The following is a 19470-nucleotide window of genomic DNA, read 5'->3' as shown; positions in this document are numbered from 1 at the left end:
CATATGGTACCAACTTTATTTCCTTTTTCTACCAGCCGATTTAGAAAGGCATTAAGCATGACACTGGTGCTGTGAGATTACCCTCTTTATTTTTTTGATATTCATTAGCCACTTTTTTTAAACTAACCATTCCTTTAATAGTTCTTTGCCAGGAATTAATGAAACTCACAAACTTGCAATATGTAGACTCCATTCTTTTTTTTTTTTAATCATGACATTGCCATTCCTTAGTCCTGTGGTAGATGCCTCTCCAGTTCAACATTTTTCAAGGATCACTGACAGTGGCTCATTGAGGTGATTCACCTAAGCCAAGTTATTTGAAATCAGAAAAGGCAGCCAGATAGACTCTCATTTTCTTATTAATCCGTGGTATCTACTTCCTCATGGCCATTTTAAAAGTTGTCTAGAATGTATGTCAAGTTTATTCCCAGTTTTCTTCTTCTCTATTACAAATTCAAAGATGAATCATCATTTCCCCCTCAAAATTTCTATGCCAGCAATCCTTTATTTTTTTTTTTGGCTTTTGCAAGGCAATGGGGTTAAGTGACTTGCCCAAGATCACACAGCTAGGTAATTATTGCAGCATGCTTATTATTACAATCAGTGATAATCAGATCCAAAATAGAACTTACCTTTGATTTCTCAACCCTTTAAAAGATGAAATGTTTTTGTGCAATGATTAACTATAATTGACTTAGCTCTTCTCAGCAATACAGTGCTATCCATATCCAGAGAAAGAATTATGGAACAGATTAAGATGCTTTTCATAGATTTTCCCTTTCTGCTGATTCTCTTAGAACATTACTAATGTGGAAATATGTTTACATAGTTGCACATATATAATCTATATCAAATTGCTTGACATTTAGGGAAGGGAAGATGGGAAGGAGAGTGGCAGAAAAGATTTGAAATTCAAAATCTTATAAAAAATATTTACATGTAATTGGAAAAAATGCTATATATTAAATTAATTTTTTTAAAAAAGAGGAAATATTTGATAAGAAATCAGCTTTTCAATTTGGAACAAAGACCAAATGTCCAGATAATTAAAGTCCTCCTCACTACTATATAACACTTCTGTGTATATATAATGACTTGTGTGATCTCTTTGCTGTCTTCTTTCTGTCCAGATAGTTTTTAGTATAATCCAGTGACAAAATTGCTGTTGTTAATCTTATAGATTTTTTTTTTAGATTGAAGTATAATGCATAGTAGGTAGTGAATGGAGCAAAGGAGGCATGCTCCTTGTCTCAGTTAGTCAGTTGTATACCCTCAGAATCCAGTAGTACAACATTTTTTTAAAAATTAGCTAATTAAAGCCTACTGCTGATTTCAAAATAAAAGTAAAAATTAAGATTATCTTTTGGATAATTCTAATGTAACACCTTGCCTAAAAATATCCAGATGATTTGCTTATATTATCTATCTATATAGATATTCCTTTATATGCTCTTGAGATTTCCCAGCAGGAGTGAAACAAGGATATGTCCTTGCTCCTCCCATACTTTTTAGCATGATATTTTCAACCATGTTATCAAACATTTTCACTGAGAATGAGCTTGGCCTCAAGGTCAGCTACAGCACTGATGGCAAATTCTTCAACTTCAAAAGGCTACAAGCCAAGACCAAGGAGAGAGTGTTGGTGCAGTGCAACCTCTGAAGATGAGATGCAACAAGGTATGGATCCATTCTCTGCTGCATGTGCTAATTTTGGTCTAACAATTAACATCAGGAAAATACAGGTGCTCCATCAGCCAGCACCAAACCATCCATTACAGCAAATGGAGAAATTTTCAGTACTGTGGACAAGTTCACTTACCTTGGCAAATACACATTGACAATGAGGTTGATACATGCATTAGAGCCAGCTCAGGATTTGGAAAGCTCTGAAAGAAAGTATGGGAGAAAAAGAGGTATTTGACTACCAAACTGAAGGTTTACAGAGCCATAGTGCTGACCTCATTGCTATATGCCTGTGAAACCTGGACAGTCTACCAGCCCCATGCTTCTATTTAAATTGTCTTAGGAAGATTCTGAAGATCACTTGACAGAAAAAGATACCAAACACCAAGATCCTTTCTCTGACTAAACTGCCAGGCATTCCAACATTACAACAGAGGGACCAACTACTATGAGCTGGACACTTTAGAATGCCAAACATACGCTTACCAAAAAGACTATTTTATGGAGAACTCACACAGGGCAAGTGTTCACAAGGGGCTCAGAAGAAGGGATACTGAGACAACCTGAAGGTCTCATTGAAGAACTATAGAATTTATTGGACAGCATAGGAGAGACTGGCAAAGACACCCCCCCCCCCCAGCCTGGTGTGCTCTCATCAGTGAGGGTGCTGTACGCTTTGAGAAAGGCAGAATTAAAGCAGCTTAAAAGAAATGTGACATGTTTAGAGAACCCACTCCAGGAGTTAACATGGACTATTTATGCCCGACCTGTGCTAGAGCATTCTGAGCATGTTTTGGTCAGATCACACTCAAATTTGTCTCAAACATACTCATTTTGGTCTTCAATAATGGACAAGAACCATTCTTTTTTTGTTGTTTTTGGAATAAAGATTTTATTTATTTTAAGTTTTACAATTTTTCCCTTAATCTTACTTCCCCCACACACACAGAAGGCAGTTTGTCAGTCTTTACATTGTTTCCGTGGTAAACATTGATCCAAATTGAGTGTTATGTTAAGGAAGAAACATAAAGTATAAGAGATAACAAGATCAGACAATAAGATATCAGTTTTTTTTTCTAAATTAAAGGGAATAGTCCTTGAACTTTGTTCAAACTCCACAGTTCTTTATCTGGATACAGATGGTATTCTCCATTGCAGACAGCCCCAAATTGTCCCTGATTGTTGAATTGATGAAATAAGCGTGTCCATCAAGGTTGATCATCACCCCCATGTTAAGGTGTACAGTGTCTTTCTGGTTCTGCTCACTCATTCCCATCCCTCCTGATTTCTAATAGAATAATAGTGTTCCATGACATACATATACCACAGTTTGCTAAGCCATTCCCCAATTGAAGGACATTTACTTGATTTCCAATTCTTTGCCACCACAAACAGGGCTGCTATGAATATTTTTGTACAAGTGATGTTTTTACCCTTTTTCATCATCTCTTCAGGGTATAGGCCCAGTAGTGGTATTGATGGATCAAAGGGTATGCACATTTTTGTTGCCCTTTGGGCATAATTCCAAATTTCTTTCCAGAAAGGCTGGATGAGTTTACAGCTCCACCAACAATGTAATAGTGTACCAGATTTCCCACATCCTTTCTAATAACTATAGTTATCCTTTCTGGTCATATTGGCCAGTCTGAGAGGCGTGAGGTGGTACCTCAGAGATGCTTTAATTTACATTTCTCTAATAAGTAATGATTTAGAGCAATTTTCATATGACTGGATCACTGACAAGAACCATTCTATATAACAGCCTCTATTCTCCACTTTCCTGGAGGGTAGACAAAATGAATATTTTAATGTACTTTTTTGACTGATTGGTGTAACATTGCAGAGTGGGCAAGATGTGTTGTATAAGCATTAGCAGAGTATTTGATTTCCTTGGACCTCTTTTTCCTCATTTTCAAGATGAGAGAATTAAGATATCTAAGGTCCTTTCCAGCTCCAAATGATATAATTCAATGATTCTGCAAAACTGACCATTGAAAATTTTGTTATAAGCTTTTGAATCTTTCAACTTTGTCAATTTTTAGATAGTATTACTTGATATTTGTTCCTTTTTCCCCCCTCAGACCTAATAAATAGTTAATCTGTAATGTGAACTGAACTGTGCTTTTTTTCACACTGGAAAAATATTTCATGCTTTCTTATAATCATTTGGACAGGACCCTGCATGTTTTATCCATTTGTTAACACAGAGGTTCAGGTGTGTTCTGTGGAATGAGGTCACAGATCCGAAGAGCATAGTTCCCTTGGGCAGGTATTTATATATGCCAGTAAACACAACTATTTCTCAATGGTATTATTACAGTGTGGCTTATTAAATCCTAATTTTTAAAAAATTCACCAGAAGACCATCTATTCAATCACTTATTATGCAATTAAAAAGTTAGCTCCAAGAAAGGAGAAATAATTAGAGAAAGGAATTGAAGCCTTTAAATTTTATCATGTTTTTTAGATAAAAGCAATCAGAATGATTAAGAATCAGAGGACCTGGAGTCAATTAATAGCCATAGGATCTTGAGCAAGTCATTAAATCTTCTGAGAATCATTTTCCTTTTCTATAAAAATGGGAATAATTCAGCTCCCCCTTACCTGTCTTTCTCACAAGGTTGTTGATATCGTCACCTCAGATTTTTTTTTATTATGTGATTTTTAACTTCTTAAAAAAATAAGAAATGATTAATATAAGCAGTAGTTACAGTAAAGTCTTTAAAAGTTGTTCCTTTATCCTTTATATTGACTTTTCTGCTGTTCTCTGATTACATGTATATCTCATTTCATTGAATTTAATCAGTAATATTTATTAAGCTCCTATTTTGTGAAAGCCAGTGTGCTGGATATCAGATGTACAAAAAACAAAAATATGGTCCCTGACCAGATTTACTGAAGAGATACCATATTTGGGGGCAAGTACGTGCCCCCTGTGGATAGAGCACCAACCCTGAAGTCAGGTGGTCCTGCATTCAAATGTGACCTCAGACACTTAATAATTAGCTAGCTGTCTAACCTTGGGCAAGTCACTTAACCCTATTGCCGTAAATAAAATTAAAAAAGAGATATACCATATTTACACCATTAAGTAAATCTATCTTGTGGTTGGTTTTCCTCACTCATTTTCAGACATGTCCTATCTTATTTGATAAAGATACTGGAGTGGTTTGCTATTTACATTGGGAAGCAGGATAAGTGACTTGCCCAAGGCCTCACCAGCTAGGAAGGTCATTTGAAATGGACAAAAGATCACCACAGCCTGGGTAAGAGTGCTTCATATGGGCAATGGCACCTGAGTTAAGCCAGGGATGCAGATAAAAACTAAAAGAGGCAGACTTGAGGAAGGAGTATATTCCAGGACAGGCAAAGGCACCAAGGTGAGAGATGAAATAACTATTAGTCAAATTTGATTAGCACTAAAAGCCAAACTATGGGGGACTATAAATACCATGCTAGAGAAATTTTATTTAATCTACAAATAATAGGGAACAACTAAAGATTTTTTTAAAAACCAGGAAAGTGACATAGTGAGGCTTGTGCTTTCAGATTATTTTAGCAGTTAGGAAAAAATTGAAAAGATAAAATGGAAGCAGGAAGACAAATGAAAAATGATTGGAGTAGGTCCATTAAGATAAAAGAGGAGAGTCTGGGCCAGAGGCAATATGGTAGAATGGAAGAACAGACTCGATCCAGAGCCTGCAGGTTCACTATTTAGTGCTTCCTGGGAGTTCTGGGAGTTCAGGCATGGCGACTTCTTTGGATTCAGTTTTCTCATTTGTAAAATGAAGGGTTTGGACTAGATACCCCAATATCTCTTCTCCTCCATTGATGTTGTCCTAAAAAGTCATGGAATCAAGGTTCTAAAGATGGAAGAGAGCTTAGGTACTTTAACCAAACCCATCATCCACTTTGTGTTAGGAATTTGTGGAAGATAAAGTCTTCCCTTATAGATTTGGGCAGCTAGGTGCACAGTGGATAGAGCACCTAGAGTTAAGAAGACTCATATTCCTGAGTTCAAATCTGCCTTCAGATAATTACTAACTGGATGACCTTGAGCAAGTCACTTAACCCTGTTTGGCTCAGTTTCCTCATCTGTAAAATAAGCTGAAGAAGAAAATGAAAAGTCACTACAGCGTTTTTGCCAAGAAAGCCCTTAAAAAGGGTCAGAAAAAGTCGGACATCACTGAAATGACTGAACAATAACAGCAACAAGAAAGGGATAAGATAAAATATAATGTATCATATAACATTATACAAAGTGTTATTAGAAGTAGTGTTAGAAACTATCAGAGATCCAAGAAATCATCTCATCTGGAGCTCTCATTTTACGGGTGAGATTCAGAAACTTTTTGGGACCACACAGTAGGTCATCAGCTCAGTGCCCTCTCCAGAACCATTCGCGAGACCCAGTGTGGAGAAAGCCAACCTTGGAGCCAGAATGACCCAGGGTTAAGTCCCATACACAAGCTGAGTGACCCTGAGAAAGGCATGCCTCCTGGACCAGGAATAGGGAATTTACTCACTTGGGAGTTCCCTTATGAATGAAATCACAGCCGTCCCCATGGCTGAATTGTATGTAGGTCAGGGGCCCAGGGATAAAGAGGCCCTAGATGTTTAATGGGGAAAAGCAAGGCAGAAGCAGCCAAGTACCGTGTCAGGCAAGTCAGTACAAGAACAAAACTGGGTTCCTGTTTTAAAAAGCTGTTCATTCAACAAAACATTCCTTAGGCACCTGCTGTGCTCTCCCACTCACTCTGCAGAGGGCTTCGCCTACTACTTTCCTGAGAAAATAGAGACCATCTGTCCCAAACTCCATCTTCTCCCCTACTTCTCACCTCAGAACCCCACAGCATCATCCCCCCATTCTTTCTTTTCTTTGTTCCAAAGCAACTCCTCTACTTAGGTCCTTGATCTTAAAAAAAAAAAGTCTTCCCATTGGTAAGCACAAGTTGGAAAGCAGTATACACATGGATAGGGACTACAAGAACAAAAGAACAAAAATAAGAAACAAAGTACTGTGTCATGTTGATGGCTCATCTCAGGCAGGAAGAGATGAGCAAATGGACCTCTCCCTTCTTTACATAATCAGAGGCCTATGGATGTGACACACTGCCCATTCTCAGTCTGATGGTGACTATCCCTCTTCTTTTTCTTGTTTATTCTCCTAAGAAGGGCTGACTTCTTGGTTTGGGAAGGAGGAAGTATTTAATCAATTGAAAGGGGTGAAATAGCAAAACAAAAAGCCTTCATGTTTTACTTTCCCCTCAAACTATTTCCCCATAACTCTTCATTTCATATCCCAACTGATAGTAAATGGTTATCTCCACTCTACCTCCATTTCCTCCTCTCTCATTCCTCCATCCTTTGATGTCCAGCTTAGGAATCCACGGCTCCAATGAAGTTATTCTCTCCAAGGTTGCCAGCATTTCTTAACTGTTAAATTAATGGCTTTTCTCCCTCCTCAGTTTTTACTTTCTGCAGCTGTTGGTGGCACAACTAGCACCCTCCTCCATTTGCTGCTCCAACATTGCTATTTCTTGACTGTTCTCTTGTCATTCTAGTTTGCTGACCAGTATCTTCCCATCTACCAAATATGGCTATCCTCACCTAAGGCTTTTTTTTTTTGCAGGCTTTCTTCTTTTAAACTTTCTCTTTGTGCAGCTAGATGGTGCAGTCGGTATGATGCTGGCCCTGAAGTCAGGAGGACCCGAGTTCAAATTTTGTCTCAAACATTAACTGGGGCCTGTCACTGGGACCTGGGGCAAGTCACTTAACTCTGACTGCCTCATATCCAGGGCCATCTCAAGTTGTTCTGATTCATATTCGGCTGCTGGCCAGATGGTTCTGGAGGAGAAAGTGAGGCTAGTGACTTAGCACTGCACCCCCTCATTCAAATCCAATTCATGTGCTTGTCATGGCATCACCTCCCTGATGTCATGAACTTTTTCAAGAACAAAGGACAAATATCATCATTGTGATCTCATCAGATTCTGTAGTCTTATCTGTTTACAGCTAACTCTCAGACCTCTAGATCTGACCCTAATCTGTTTCCTTAATTCGTTTTTCATAACTAGCTTCCTTTGTTCAGTGGCCCTCAAATTCAGTTTGTCCTAAGTGGAACTACTTCTATCATATTGAGCAACTAGCAATGGACCTAGAATCTAGATGACCAGAATTCATTCTGACCTCAGATACCCTTCCTAGCTATGTGAACCTAGGCAAGGCATTTAATCCCTTTGCCTCAGTTTCCTCAACTGTAAAATGGAGATAATGACAGCAACAACCTCCCAGGGTTGTTAAAAGAATCAAATGAGGTAAATTTCTGCAGATTGTAGAAGACTGTAAAGTGCTTATTCGAACAGTGCCTATCTTCAATATAAGTGTTAGCTATTATCATTATTATTGTTGTTACTACCACATCCCAAAAAACCCTTCTCCATATTTATTTCTCTTGAAGTTACTACCATCTATCTTTGCCCTGTGAATTCACAAGCTGACCTACCTAGACCTTCTCAGCCCTTAGTAAACTTAATTATTAGGATTATTTTGTGTTTATTTAACTGTTTATAATCCTTTTTATTTACTTATCTGTCTACTATTAGAACCCACCCCTCCCAGTAAAATATAAGCTTGAGAGTTGAGATATTTTGGATTTTCTTTTTTTGTCTTTTCTATCTCCAGTGCCTTATGTATAATAATTGTTGTACCTAATTACTCTAAGCTAGGTACTGTTATGCATTGTGAAGATCGAGAAATATTTATGCCACATACCTTTCTTTAAAAGAGCTTATCACCTTACTGGGAGTGATGTGATTAGGAGCCGCCTTGGTGTTTTGTTAAGGAGGACCTAGATTTAAATCAGACCTCAGATACTTAACTGGCAGTATGACCTTGGACAGTTCACCTAACCTCTCAAAGTCTCAGTTTTCTTATCTGTAAAATGAATAGGTTAGACCCAATAGCTTCAGAGGTCCCTTTGAGTTCTGAATATAACATCTGTAATGTGTAACAATCACTATGATACCAGGGAGATAAGTGCAAATCATGAGTTTGAGAAATTTTTGATGGCCAAGATGTTTTTTTCCTTAGGGTTGAATGAGGATGCCTGGAAAGACCTGGATTAGGCAAGGAATTATGGAGGAGGATGTCCTGAAGGAAGGGAGGAAAGTTTTCAACTTATTAGAATCCAGAGCCAGAGCTAGGCCAAAAAAAAAAAAAGTGGTAACATAGTAGGCTTCAGTTCCTGGAATATTGAGAATGTGGGGGACTAGTATGAGATAAAGCTAGAAAAGGCATTTTAGAGCCATATTGAGGGAGGGTGGGAAACTGCAACTGACTTGTTAACTTCTTTATTGAAAATTAAAAATTTTTTTATACTTTTTTCACTGAGGGGAAAAAATGTAGATTATCCATTCATAAAGGAAATTTACTATTAATTGATTAATTTGATTTATTTTGGGTTTGATTTTAAGATTAGGCTCCATTTAGGAAAAGCAAATCCTAAATGCTAAAACCAAATTATTATAGTCTCTAATTTAGGTTATCTGTAGATTAATGAAAAGATAGATTGAGAATATTTTGTCATTTAGTTGCAGATAATTTAGAAGAATGACAATTATAAGATGATAAAGTTTTTTAAAAAGTCAAGTCTGCTTTCTGCTAGAAAGGGAGATTGAACTCTGGTTCCCCTTTCTGGCAGCTAGAGAAAAGTGAGCTAGAGGTTGTTTCTTTTTCTGGTTAGTGTTTTTCCAGTCTGTTGGGTTTTTTTTTTTTCTTGAGTAAAAGTCTAAGGTTAGGCATAGTCTCTGCTAAGGAAGATGGAGGAGTGACTACTAACTACTGACCACAAATTCCTCTTTCCCAGTAAATTTTCTGGTTACAGAAGGCACCACCTGGAGGAAAGGATCCTAAGAAAGATTAAGAGAGTCTGGGAAAAGCTAGTCCAATCTAATTTTGTTTTAAGGCAAGTTTCTGTAATTGTTCCAATTCCTCCTTTTTGTTATAATAATCATATCCATAAATCATTCTTTATCTCTGACTTCTGAGAAATCAGATGACCTGGTTTGATTTGAAAGTGCTAGCTTTGCACATTAAATTGTAGGTGACTTTGTTCTTTGTTCTCAGTTGTCCTTTTATTTCAGATAGTTAATTTTAACTCCATATAAATATATTTGCATGCACATGTGCATACACACATACATATACACACACACACACAAATCATATGCAAGAACAGCTCTAACAATTGTTAGAGCTGAGAGTTTTTCTTCATTGAGTCTCTAACTTTTTGTGCCCCATTTTGGGAGCTATCAGAAGTCATTGGCAGGGACAGCTAGGTGGCGTAGTGGAGGGGCAGCTAGGTGGCGTAGTGGATAAAGCACCAGCCTTGGAGTCAGGAGTTCCTGGGTTCAAATCCGGTCTCAGACACTTAATAATTACCTAGCTGTGTGGCCTTGGGCAAGCCACTTAAGGGCAAGCCATTTGCCTTGCAAAAAAAAAAAACCTAAAAAAAAGTCATTGGCAACAGAAGGTGATTTAATTTCTGACTTTGGTTTCTTTTCAGAGTCCTTGCTTAGCAGATAGCAGTTTAGTTGCTAAGCCCAGAGAGGCCAGGAATCAAATGGGCCATGAAATACAAAAACATGAACTAAAATAATATGTTCCCTTATTTACCCCCACCCACATTTTATTTACTCCTTTGTAGCACACCTTGAGACATTGAACTTTCTCTCTGTTAAAGGCCTTTATTGATTTTCCTGAAAAGGCATCCTGATGTAATAGTTGATAGACAGCTGGCAGTAGAGCCACAAAGATAGGGGTTCACCTGTCATCTCTAGATACAGGCATTAGCACTTGGATCAAGTACTGAGAAGCAACGAGGGTAAGGCCATGAGCTGCGCGGGGGGGGGGGGGGGGGGGGGGGGGCTGCCTTTGAGGGTGTCTCTTCACCTGGTGTCACAGGTTCACTCCATCCTGGTCACCAATTTCCTCAACTCTCTGGCCGCTCTCACACCATTGAGTGAGAAGATGTGAATAAAAGTTGGTACTCCACTCCATTTTGTCAATCTTGAGAGCCCAGAATGTCCAAATCACAGCACTGCTCTGTACGGCAGTCAGGATGATATCTGAAACTAGGAACCAATTTAAAGACCCACATGAATGAACTTGGTTTCAGAGAGAGAAAAGTTGATCCTAATTGCAACTGAGATTTTGACTATTTAAAATTGCAGCTCATAGCCTTCTCTGATGGAATTTGGGTATCTAAATGGAATCTGCAGTCCAGAAGAGCTGAGTTTAGATTCAGCCTTAGACACTTACTTGACCCTGAGCAAGGGCCTTAACCTCTACTTGACTCAATTTCCTCAGTTATAAAATGGAACTAAGAATAGCACCTACTTGTGAGTATGAAAAGAGATATTATGTAAAGTACTTATTAGCATAATGACTGGCACATGGTAAATACTATGTAAATGGTAACTATTATTAGTGCAGTTCTATGGTTACATTTGTATAACTAATAGCTTTATTGTCATCCAAAATCATTGATAATTGTCAAATACTCTCACCTGAGTAATTATATTTTGCAGACTAATTTTTCCTCTCATGGCATTTCAGGAATAAAAGTATTATAAATTAAGGCTGCCTACAAAATGTAGAATATTAAAATTGGAACCTAAAGATTAAGCATCATCTCCATGGTAATTCAGTCAAACCCAGAGATACATTAAAAAAAACCTTCTTATTCTCTGATAAGGATTTGATAATTTAAAAAGGAAAAAGTATCTTTTTATAAGAAACTATTAGAAACTAAAATGGTGACCAGGTGCTAAATATTCCCCAAGGGCTCCTTGAAATAAAATTTTAAAGTTCATTTCTTGAAAGAAATGCCAAGTCCTTGGGGAAGAGGTATAAGAGCTCATCCCTGGTAGATATGTAATATTTTTTGTTCCAGAGTCAGGGTTTCTGGGGAACGTTTGTGTTAGTAAACAAAACCTGAAATGGTTCCCCCACCCCCAGAGTAATGTTTGTAGAAACTACAAAGCACAGGTGCCTTTGGCTACTATCAGAGCAGGGAGACAAGGACAGCTTTTTCATATCTTTAGAAATGTGGATGCAGTTGAGAAATTTAAAATAAATCTTAAGACTGATCTTCATGGGGGAGGGGAAATTTAAGTAAGCATTGGATCAAGAGTCAGGCAGATTTTAGTTTCCTAGTCACTATCTTTATTTAGAGAAGGAATTCTTCAGCTGGGCTCCATGAATGTGTTCTTTTGGCTTAATTGATTTCTTTTCTAATCTTAAACATGCTTAATGCTCTTAAAAGCATTAAGAGATACACAAATCTTACCAGCCTGTCAGAGGGGTACCATGCTAAAAAGAATTCCTTTAGAGGTGTATTGGAGAGTCAGTAGACTAATAGAAAAGTGCCTGCATTGGTAGAAGGAACTTCCTCATCTATTGAAATCACAAGTTCAGTCCTTCTCCCTAAGTAACTCATCTGTCTTTAATTATAAATTAATGATAATTTCTCACTCTTTCTTTTCCACAGACTTCCTTTTGAAGGTTTCTGTTGAAATTGCAGTTATAACTCTATTAAACAGTACCTTAGATATATTAGCAAGTGACTAATTATATTAAAAAAGAATTCATGGCTTTGCAGATGAGTTCACCACAGATGCAAGAAGTGATTTTAAATAAGCATTTTTTTTCTTGTTTCTTTGTTTGCTATTATCTACCACCTCACTTCCTAAAAAGAATGGGGCATAATTATTCACAGATCAGAGTTACTGTGTGGTTCACTGTACAATACAAGGGCAGTACATTTCCTTACAAATTTCTCTGAATTTTTCATATTTCTTCAGATGAGCCTTCTGAAGCATACCATGATTTACACTTTCAAATAACTTTCTTACCTCCTTTTATCATCTCCCTAACTTCCATGATGGTAAAAGACTTTTTCAAAAAGCTTTCTTACTGGACAAAACCATTTACACTTCATTCTAAACACACAGTCATGTCTCAGAAAGTAATTTAAAAAAAAAACCAACCCAAAACCCTCCTGTGTTCCTTTGTTTCCTATTAACTTACAAATAGTAAATATGGTTATGTTGATAGTTATTATCATTATCATCATTACCATTATTAAATGTAATTATCCACTAGAATGATCTGGCTCCTCCCCATTTTTTAATAATAGGCAACCAAGCTATTTTCATAGACTTTTTTTTCAAGGTTTCTCTATGATGACTTGAGACAGAAAGCTACCTGTTAAATTCTTCTATTCCCATAATATATCCTATCTATAAGAGAAGAGAAGAAAGGAGATGCAAAAGTTTTTCTTTTTTTTTCCCACTCCTCTCTATCCTCAGGTTTTCCCCTTATCCAAAATTAATTAGAGAAGTAAACACTGATGGAGAACAAGAAAGAACTTTGTAAATACATAAAATAGGACAAATTTATTTAACATTTTTTACTTCTAAATGAGCTTGTTATCCACCATTTTGGTTTCTAAGTTTTAAATTTTCCTAAGTTTATCAAGAAATTATAGATAAAACAAATGAGTCCCTTCTGTAACCTAAAAGGGAATCTAGCATAATGGATTGTGCTAGAATTAGAATCAGGAAGGTCTGAATTCAAATACTGACTCTGTCATAATCTACTTTAGTGAAGGAAGTTCCCATACCAGATATTCCACATAATGACCTTTGTATATTCACATTTTTATAGTTATATTTTTAACCAATACAGCTCTTTTTGAATTTCTCACCACCTCCCAGCCCCCCACTTCAAGAGTCATGAACTCTTCTTTTGGCATTGGCTCTCTTTCAGAACTAAACCATTTTTTCCATAATAACATTAAATAGCTAATATTTATAAGACCAAAATAGGTAAAGAACCTTTAAAGTTAAGACCTTAGGTCCTCCAAAATTGGAGGAAAGCATATTCTTACTGGTGCCTTTTGACTCCTTTCAATACACTAAATAAACTTGGCTTGCTTACAAAATACAAGGATGATGGAATTGCAAAGAAGTCATGAAAAGTACTTCAAAATTTTACCTAGTTGAAAATGATGAAATATTGCAGAAATAAGTTTGCTTTGAAAGATGGAACTGCTTAAAATGGGGGAGTTGTCATTAGTCATCAGAATGATTTGGAAACTTCAAAGGGAAATATAGAACAGATTATTTTTTTCCTAAATGAACTCTCCCAACACAAGTTCCATAGCCATACTTTACTCAAGACTAACACCACAATATCTAATGCCTTAAAGGAAATATTGATAGAGAGGTAAAAGAGGTGAACTTTTGTAGAATTTAAATATTGCTAATGAATTTTGATCATAATAATTTATTATAGTTCATCTAGTAAAAAGTAATGTCAGTAAGTATGTATTCAATGCCTTCTGTGCTGAGGGTAGGGAATAGGACTAGACCTATCATCTCAAAGGCATAAAGTGTTTTTGCTGAGACCTCTCCTCACTCAGTCCAGGTGGGCACCTACTCTGCTACCAAAATAGCCTTAAAGGAATTGCAAAAAGTATTTAATATTTATGAGTATTTAAACTGATTATGATAACCCTGCTTTAATTATGAATCTGCTTTTGCATTTTTCTATGTACTGACCAGAGACTCCCATCTGTATGAGAAGTCTACCCATACCCCTTTCTGTTTTCAGTGCTTTTAATGAAACTTTACAAACTCTTAATCACAACTGGACCAAGAAAAGGACTTTTAAAATTATAAACTGCTTGATAGAACAAACGTTTTCAGTTTATCTTTGTGCTATTTATCTCTAGGTAAGTTTTTAGCCTGCAAAGTTTTGATTCTTAATATTTGCTTCAGCAAAATCATGTGTCCTGGAGCTAACTTCTGTTAGGGTTAAGTTCTAAATATTTCTTCAGAAGGAAATGGATTTTTTTTTGATATCAATAAAAAAAATTTTAAAAAGAGTTGGGAGAGACCTTATTCTTTTTTTACTTCTCATTATTTTTATTTGTTTTCCAATTATATACAATAGTAACATGTATCCATCATTTTTTGCAAGGTTCTGAATTCTCCAATTTTTACCCCCTTCCCCCTCCCCACAGAAGGCTGTCGGATAGTCTCTACATTGTTTCCATGCCATACGCTGATGTAAATTGAATGTGTTATTAAGTGTAAACATAAACCCCCTACCCCCCCCCCAAAAAAAGAAAGAATAGAGAGAAAGAGAAAGAGAAAAAAATTGTATTTCAATCTGTGTTCAGATTTCAATGGCTCTGTCTCTGGGGTGAGTTGCTTTCTTTATCAGAAGTCCACCAGAGAAGTTGCTTCAATATTTTTCCCTCACTTGCTGTTACTAGCTGTACCTCCACTCTGTTCTCCCCACTCTCATTTATTCTATTCTATTCTCTTTCTCTCTCTCTCTCTCTCTCTCTCTCTCTCTCTCTCTTCTCCCTCTCTCCCTCTCCCTCTTTCTCCCTCTCTCTTTTCATCTGGCCCTGTCCAAAAGTGTGTTGAATATGAGTACCCTCTCCCCCGATCTTCCCTCTCTTCTATCACCCCTTCCCCCATTCCCCCTTATCCTGTCCCTTTCTTCTTATTTTTCTCTAGAGTAAGATAGATTTCCTCATTCTATTAAGTGTGTATGTTATTTCCTTTCTGAGCCATTTCTGTTGAGAATGAAGGCTCACTCATTCCCCTTTGCCTTCCCCCTTTCCACTCCATTAAAAAAGCTTTTTCTTGACTCTTAATGTGAAATTTCTTAGCTTCTTTATCTCTTTTCCCTTCCTCCCAGTACTTTCCTTTATCACCCATTGACTCCAACTTTTTACTATATTATACCATTATATTCCTTCCTATGTCCTGTCTATATATGCTCCTTCTAACAGCTCTTATAAATGAAAGTTCATATGAGTTATCAATATCTTCTTCCTGTGCAGGAATACAAAGAGTTCAATATCATTAAGTTCCTTATAGTTAGTCCTTCTCTTCCACTCCCTCTATGCTTCACTAGAGACCTGTATTTGGAGATCAAGCTTTCTGTTCAGCTCTGATTGTTTCAATAGGAAAGTTTGAAAGTCCCCTGTTTCATTGAAAGTCCATCTTTTCCCTTGAAAGAAGATGTTCAATTACCTGGGCAAGCCACTTAACCCCATTGCCTTGCAAAAAAAAAAAAACAAAAAGAGGATGTTCAGTTTTGCTGGATAGTTGGTTCTCGGTTGTAAACCAAGATCTTTTGCCTTCCGGAATATCATATTCCAATCCCTAGGAGCCCTTAATGTAGTTGCTGCCAGGTCCTGTGTAATCCTGACTATGGAGCATCAGTAGTTGAACTGTTTGTTTCTGGCAGCTTTTGGAATTTTCTCTTTGGTTTGGGAGTTTTGGAATTTGGCTATAATATTCCTGGAAGTTTATCTTTTGGGATCTCTCAGAAAGAAATGTTATTCTAAAGATGCTGTTGTTGAGGGAGAAATCTTTGATTTTTTTCAAAAGTTTTATCTCTGACTATGGGTAAACCCTTACTCTATGATCTAGGACCTCTTCTGTCTTTTTACCATTTTTCTCTCTGGGTGACCTTTCAACTCACATGGGTTTAACAGTCATCTCTATGATGACTCATATAGACCTATGTCTCCAGCCTGAGTCTATCTCTTAAGCTCTAGTCCATTTATCACTAGCTGCTCATTAGACATTTCAAACTAAATGGCCCAGAGATATTTTAGATTTAATATATCTAAAATAGAGTTCATAATCTTTCATCTCCCTGCCTCAAGTGCCTTTTCAGTCCCATCTATCTTCTACTCAGTTGTGTTATTTTCTTCAAATGCAGATCTGATAATGATACCTCCCCTATTAAGTCAATTTCAGTATTAACTTATTTTTATCTGAGAATAAAATATAAAATGCCTCTGCATAATTTTTTATTTTTTTTTTGAGTTTTAAAATTTTCCCCCAATCTTGCTTCCCTCCCTCCCCCCCAGTCTGATAGTCTTTCATTGTTTCCATGCTATACATTGATCAAAATTGAATATGTTGAGAGAGAAATCATATCCTTAAGGAAAAAATAAAATATGAGAGATATCTGCTTGATTTTTTAAACCCTTCACAACACAATCCCTTTTAATTTTATCCAGCTTCATTATACTTTACTTCCCTTTGGGTACTCCCCAGTTCAGCCAGACTGTTCTTCTCCCACTTTTGTACTCCCATTTCCCATTCAGCAAAGCAGTCCAACCTCCCCCAAGTCTCTTTTTTTTACATCTTCACTAGAATCTCATCACTGGTTCTCTGTCCTCACTTCCCCCCTTCAGGGACTTGATTTTGATTAACCAGTTCAACTATTGTCTTCAACAGCTTCTTTTTTTGGAAGTGGTCATTCTTGGCCTCTTTTCCTCTTATCTAATCTTAATGACTGAACTCTGGCATTGCCTCAGTCAAACTGTGACCTGGGAATGACTTAACTTTAAAAACCAAAGTCTCCCACTGCATTTAGGATTATCTCCAGTCCACTGATTCACATCTGGCCACTGAACCCAGATGGCTCCAGAGGAGAAAGTGAGGCTGTTGATTTTACATAGCATCCCCCTCATTCAAATCCAACTCACTTGCATATCATGGCATCACCTCCCTGATGTCACTGTCTTTCTCAAGAATGAAAGACAAACATCATTATCATCATCACCATCAGGTCTTACTATTGATTGCATTACTCTTTTGTACTGGGTTAGGTCCCCTCCTTCTCAAACCTATATCAACCTTATTATCTCCCTCTGGTGTTTCTCCTCTCAATCAGCCCTTCCTTTTCATTTTCTTTCTCTTCCTATAATACTGTTTATGAACATGCTCAGGTTTACCCTAAAACCTTCATTTGACTGCTGTCCTTTGAAATTCTTATTTGAAAACTTTTCTCTTTTCACTTCAAGAATCACAGAATCCAGGGGCATCTAGGTGGCGTAGTGGATAAAGCACTGGCCCTGGAGTCAGGAGTACCTGGGTTCAAATCAGGTCTCAGACACTTAATTACCTAGCTGTGTGGCCTTGGGCAAGCCACTTAACCCCATTTTGCCTTGCAAAAAAAACTAAAAAGAATCACAGACTCCTCTACTATCTCTAGTTATTTATCACTCACTATTTCTCAACCCCTGTAATTTAGCTTCCAGTACTTGGCTGAAACTACATTCTCAACCTGCTCCATCCAAATGACCTCTCAATCCTCATTCTCTTTGACCTCCTCTGAGTACTTCTTCCTACCTTGACCTTTGGGTCACTTCTTTCAAGAACACTGGACTGGGAGGTAGAAGGACTTAAATTTGAATTCCAGTAGATGTCCAATAAATTGGCTTAATTTTTTCCAACTTTCCAATTAAGTTTCCTCCTCTCTTAAATAGGAATGGTAATAATAGCCACATACATCACAGTGTGATTGTGAGGATAAGAAAAAGGTGTATATGTGTATAGATAGATATATATAAACATGTATGTATATGTATATGCATATGCAAATGTGTGTATCTTTATAATGCTTTTCAAACCTTGAGGTGTTACATGAATGTGAACTATTTTGGCTTTCCTTTGACCAGTCTGATCATTTTTTAATCCATTTTACTAGTTCTTCATCTCTCTCCCACTAGGCCCCACCCCAGTCTTCCTCCAGCAATCCATCTGGCCCTTCTTCCTTTCTCTCTTTATATTAGCTATGTGTCACAAGTAGACAAAGAGTGCCAGACCTGGAATCAGCAAGACCCATGTTTAAGTCCAGGCTCAGAAACTAGCTGTGTGACCATGATCCTTTTATCTTTGTTTGCCTCAGTTTCCTCAGTTGTATAATATAATCACGTCTCCCTCTCATGAGTGTGGTGAGAATATAATAAGATAATATTTTAAAGCATTTATCTTAGAGCCTGGAACTTAGCTCTTAATATGATTGGGTTGTTGATTTTAGAGATGGAAAAACTGGCTACAAGAAACTCGTTGGCTTTCTTTAAAGTTCTTGACTCTTCATTTTAATAATCTTTACATTATAATGATTAATTTATTTAGATCAATGTGGAGCTGGTTTTATCCTCATTTTCCTACTTCATTAATTTTTCTTTAATTAAAATTTTATTCTTCCAATTACATGCAATGTTAGTTTTTCAGCATTCATTCATTTACAGATTTATGATTTCCACATTTTTCTACCACCCTCCCCACTCCTCATGGTGGTAATCTGGTAAAAATTGTACATGTACATTTGCAATTAACATATTTATATATTAGTCATGTTGTTCACTAATTTTTTTATAGTTGTGTTTATGATAATATTGTCAGAGGACCAACTGCTGTTGCTATAGGACTTTATTTTTTTCTTACTTGAAATAATTTTGCACAATGAAATAATAGATCAAAAAAAGTAGAAACTAATTTTAAGTAAAGCTGAATTTGAAACATATATAAATTGTGGCCTGGGTCTACCTCTCAGCTCACTTCTGCAGTGGATGTTTATTAAATACCTGCTGAATGAAAAACACTCTGATAGACTTGAAGGGCATGTTCAAAAAACCAGATTCTTTGCTCTCAGGCTTACATGGCTGTAGGGTCATAGCAACTATAATATTAAATAGAACTTGCTGAGTATGTCAAAGAAATTAAAGTGCTATTCATAGTTCAAGAAAGGAAACATCATCTCACAATTGATTTATGGGATACTGTGCCTGGAAGGCTTCTCAGTTGATTTTCTCTCTCCTCAGTTTCTCTTAAATTCATTTCCTCCTCTCCTGGTAACAACATAGTAATAGGATCAACAGTTTAGAACTAAGAGGGA

The 19470-nt window shown here is 36.9% G+C and overlaps 1 protein-coding gene and 1 long non-coding RNA gene across 2 annotated transcripts in view; one reads left to right on the top strand and one right to left on the bottom strand.

The window, feature by feature from the left end:
- Positions 1-19470, top strand: part of DUS4L (dihydrouridine synthase 4 like) — a 131952-nt gene that overhangs the window by 86993 nt on the left and 25489 nt on the right. The gene's annotated exons all lie outside the window — the stretch shown is intronic.
- Positions 91-7603, bottom strand: LOC141493071 (uncharacterized). Its single transcript, XR_012470106.1, has 3 exons — positions 7019-7603; positions 1820-1886; positions 91-303 (listed from the first exon to the last, which is right to left on the bottom strand). It is a non-coding gene; the product is annotated as an uncharacterized LOC141493071 (long non-coding RNA).

The sequence above is a fragment of the Macrotis lagotis genome, chromosome 7 (assembly GCF_037893015.1).
Source record: "Macrotis lagotis isolate mMagLag1 chromosome 7, bilby.v1.9.chrom.fasta, whole genome shotgun sequence".
Lineage (NCBI taxonomy): Eukaryota > Metazoa > Chordata > Mammalia > Peramelemorphia > Peramelidae > Macrotis > Macrotis lagotis.
Note: the sequence above shows the minus strand (reverse complement) of the source record. Positions and strands in the feature narration are given on the sequence as shown.